This window comes from Rousettus aegyptiacus, unplaced genomic scaffold, assembly GCF_014176215.1.
Source record: "Rousettus aegyptiacus isolate mRouAeg1 unplaced genomic scaffold, mRouAeg1.p scaffold_m13_p_1, whole genome shotgun sequence".
NCBI classification, from domain to species: Eukaryota; Metazoa; Chordata; class Mammalia; order Chiroptera; family Pteropodidae; genus Rousettus; species Rousettus aegyptiacus.
Genome location: NW_023416284.1, coordinates 121,631,674 through 121,636,147, shown reverse-complemented (window position 1 = coordinate 121,636,147; position 4,474 = coordinate 121,631,674). Strand labels below are relative to the sequence as shown.

Sequence of the window (4,474 nt, the reverse complement as noted above, 5' to 3'; positions counted from 1 at the left end):
TCCCAGCTCGTCATCAGAGACTAGACTTAAATCATTGACTAGCTATGAGATATTCAGAACTTCCTAAGCCTCTGCTTCAGTTTCCTCACATGCAAAATGATAATAGTATCTACCTAATCTGTATAATATGTGAATAAACTAAACAAAGTTATCTAATGTTTCTTATTATGGTTAGTGTTTTGGCTAACATCTTTTGGCTAATATCGTTTTAAACGATATTGAACTGGTAACTCCATTTCATTATCTCTGTGTGCATTGTATCACTTTTAGATGATATAATAGGCAAATAAATGCCTGTGTGTTTCGAGCTCAGAAACTCCTTTGAGTCCTACAAAACCGAAGCAATTCTGGAAACCTCTTTTCAGGATAAGTGCTTACTAGGCAGACAGAACACCTGTCCTGGGAATTTTGTGCTAAGAAGTTGGTACCCCACCCACATCCCCTTCCGGCCTTGAACGCTGCTACAAATGCACATTTCTCTCCTATGCTTCCTGCTTTGCCTATAAACAATTTTTTTAAAATGTGCTTTGTATTTAAAATAGCCAAGATATGGAATAGCCTAAATGCCTATCAACAGACGATTGGATAAAGAAGTTATGGTTCGTATATACAATGGAATATCACTCAGTTTAAAAAAAAAAAGAAAGAAAGAAAGAAAGAAAGAAAGAAAGAAAGAAAGAAAGAAAGAAAGAAAGAAAGAAGAAGAAGAAAGAAATCTTATCATTTCCAATGGCATGGATGGACCTCGAGGTGATTATGCTGAGTGTAATAAGTCAGTCAGAGAAAGATAAATATCATATGATTTCACTGACTTGCAGAATCTAAGGAACAGAATGAACAAGCAAATAGAAAAAAGACCCACGAATATAGAGGAAAATTGGGTGATGACCAGAAGACGAGAGGTGCTGGGAGAAAGTGGTGAAAGGTTAACGAAGCACAAATTTGTAGTTGATAGATAGTCACAAGGATGAGGAGCATGGCATAGGGAGTGCAGTCAGCAGTAAGATAACGGCTATGTGCAAGCCTGAGGGAAGATAGAATAATCAGGAGGATTGTTTCATAGACTATATAAATGTCTAACCAATGTACTGTATACTGTATACTTGAAACTAAAAAATAGAATAAAATGTGCTTTGGCCCAGCTAGCTTGTCAAACTAATTCTCTCTCATCTTTCACTGCTAGACTATAGAAAGAGAAGTCTCACTTACTGTCTCTTTTCTACTACCCAATTAGTCTGTAATGTGCTACAAGCTGACTTCCTTCTCTATTATGCTACCGAAATGCTCTCTCAAAGGTCACCTATCACTGATCCAATAGTGTTTCCTCAGCACTCATCTTCTTAATTCTCTTTGCAGCCCTTGACCCTGCTAACCTTTCACTCTTCCTTGGTGGTCATCTAAGTGTGCAATGAGTACTGGAGGAATTCAGACTTCAAAAATAGTTCAATAGTATCATTTAAACTGGGTTTAGTATCTATAAAATTCAAGTCACTGATAAAAGTACAACATTTATCATGACTTTATATAGAAGGAAATATTTGTAACTTGCTGACATCCAACATACTTTATTGATTTTCTTAGCAGCCTGTCCTTGTTCTAATAGTTATTTTGAAAACATGGCTGGTGACCAAGGGGATGTCTCTGTCGAGCAGGGGCTTGGGCAAAAGTGCCCACTACAACCAGTTCTCCAGGGGGCCTACCAGCCCTTCCCACCCTAGGCATCACTACTGGGACCAGAATGGAAATGACCTTGTGGACCTCCTTTTCAGCAGTCACCACTATCAGCAAAGCCTATGGAACCAGCACATAAAATCAGCACCGAAATATGTCCTCCTCCTCTAGCACCCTTGCCTACGCCCCTAGGGACAAAAAGGACATTTTGCCCCCCATCAGCACCCTGCACCACTTTGACTTGGCCCTCTCCAGCCTCTCCCCCAACTCTGAGTCCAGCCTATTGCTGCACTCCACATCCTCGATGTCCAAAGATGAAGAGGAGCCAGAGAGACTTCTGTTTGCTAAGTAGCCCTTTGTGAAGTGCTGTTGCCAACTCTGCTACAGTGTGTTCAAGGACCCTGCAATCACTACATGTGGGCACGTGTTCTGTCGAAGATGCACCTTGAAGTCAAAGAAGTGTCCTGGGGACAACATCAAGTTGACAGTCATGATAAACAACACTGCAGTGGCCAAGCAGGTCTGGGAACTCTTCATCCACTTCAGGCATGGCTATCTGGATGGTGAGGCCTGGGAAGTCCATCATCTTTGAAGTAGGCCCTCAAGGGTGCCCCTTCACCATCGAGCGCAGCAGCTGAAAGGCCCTCGAGGGCAGTTGTGACTACAAGCCAGTGAAGAGCCTGAAAAACACCAGCTGCCCACTGCTCATTAAGATAACCTATAGGTCCCTCTCAGAGAGTGTGATCACATAAAGTGTTGCCATTCCAAGTAGGAGTACACATTCACTGGGTACCAGGACATATACGAGAGGGACCTGAGGACATGCTGCTTAGACAGGCCAAAAAAAATTCATTTAGCAGACGATTGACAGCTTCCACGAGATGCACATGGCTCTGGCCCAGAAGGACCAGGAGATTGCTTTCATACACTCCATGCTGATCAAACTCTTGAAAAGATTAACCATATGAGAAGATCCTTGAGTTCAAGTCTGATGTTCTAGACGAAAACCAGAGCAATTTCAATGAGCACCATATGGAGTTCTGGAGGGATGCATCCATGTTGAATGAGGGACCCCACATCAATACGTAGCTGAACATGGGCACCCAAGGATCCTGTGACTTTCAGCAGATCTTCAAATACAAAGAAACCTTCATGGGCTACCAGGGCGCTGTCATCTGTTCCATGGATGACCTGCTCCTCACCAGCTCCTTTAGCAAAATCATCAAGGTGTGGGGCAACTATACCACATACAAATGCCAGAAGATGTTGAAGGGCTGTGACAGCATGGTGCTGGCGTTCTGCATCCAGGGGCGAGAGCTCTACTGTGGCTCAGTAAACTGCATCATCACCATGTGGGACATCTACAACCTGCAGAAAGTGAACATGAGCTGTGCCTGGAAAATGAGAGTGCACACTGGTCTCCTTGCACAACATGCTCTTCAGTAGCTTTCTGAAGACCATCAAGGTCTGGGACATAGTGGGCAGTGAGCCGAAGTTAAAGGAACTCATTGGCCTCAGCTACTGGGTACAGGCCCTGGCAACCACCCAAACTACCCATACAGCAGCTCCTACCAGACAATCAAGATCTGGGGCATCCAGACACTCAAATGCATCCATGTCCAGCAGATGTCAGCAGCAGCATCTACTCTGCCACCATAAGGAATCACCACATCATCTGAGGTACCTAGGAGAACCGCTTGCAAGACAGGTAGCGAGTGCAGACCTTAATGGGCCATGTGGGCATCAAGCATGCCCTGGCAGTCACCTCATTGCCAGAGCAGACCAAAGTCTTCAGCACAACCTACAGTCTCGCAAGGTCTGGAGCACGAACATTTCCCTGCTGCATCGCCAGGGCAGAGTGACTCGGCTGGCTGTGTCCTGGGGCCAGCTCTTCTCAGGGGCTGTGAACGGCACTGTGAAGATTTGGACTTGTCAACAGAGAATCCAGGCTGGGCCTTGGCTTTTCCTGGGTCTGCCCTGGGGGTCAGGCTGGCCATACAATTAGTCTCAGCTTCTCTGCCTGTCCTGTGGAACAGGTAGGCAGGCTCACCCAGCCAGGCAATGCCCTCCCTGCCATATGCCCAGCCAGCTTCCCTCTCCTGGGCCTGTCACTGCTGCTGCCAGGCAGCCCAGCCCCTCTCTCTGGGTGCCAGGTACAAGCATGGCCTGGCCCACCCTCCAGCCCTACCCTAGATGGACTGTGTTCTTTGTATTCATCTTTACTGTTTTTAGACCACATATAGATTTGATTACCTCCTGATTAAATAAAAGCTATGCAAACCATGAAAAAAATAAAATGCATGCAGATTGACACCTTTAAGATTAAAAAAAAAAAATTACCAGCTTTTCTAGTGTTCAGCTTACAATTGTTTTTCCCAGAGGGGAACTGGTTCAGTCTTTTCTGTGTTACTGTGTATATTACCAAGAACTTGGAGAGGCGCAAGGAGGAGAGACAGGAAAGAGCCCTTGGAGAAAGGCTCACCTGCTTTGTCTCCATAAGCAGATGTGGTCATTCAAATTCTGCCACACCAGGATCCATCAAAAAGGTCTTTAAGAAAATAATGCAGATGGATGAGGATATAAGGCCTCCTTCCCTGGGTTGCTGTCATTCATATCCTCATTAAAACTGTCATCCCAGGGCCCTACAAATGCCTTCCCGCAGTCCTGCCCTTCTGCAATCAACTTTTGTCAGATTCCATCTGCTGCTCCTTCCCTCCTAGTCCTTGAGGCAGCCCTTTTGTTTAATTCTGCAATCTTTGGCTGACTGCCAAATGAAATGATTATCTGGAGGGTCAGTGCAGAA

General features: G+C 45.1%; 1 pseudogene; it reads left to right on the top strand.

Annotated features, from left to right (window-relative positions):
* The first annotated feature begins 1,635 nt into the window (after positions 1-1,635).
* On the top strand, positions 1,636-3,676 carry LOC107509270 (annotated as a pseudogene).
* Positions 3,677-4,474: the final 798 nt, after the last annotated feature.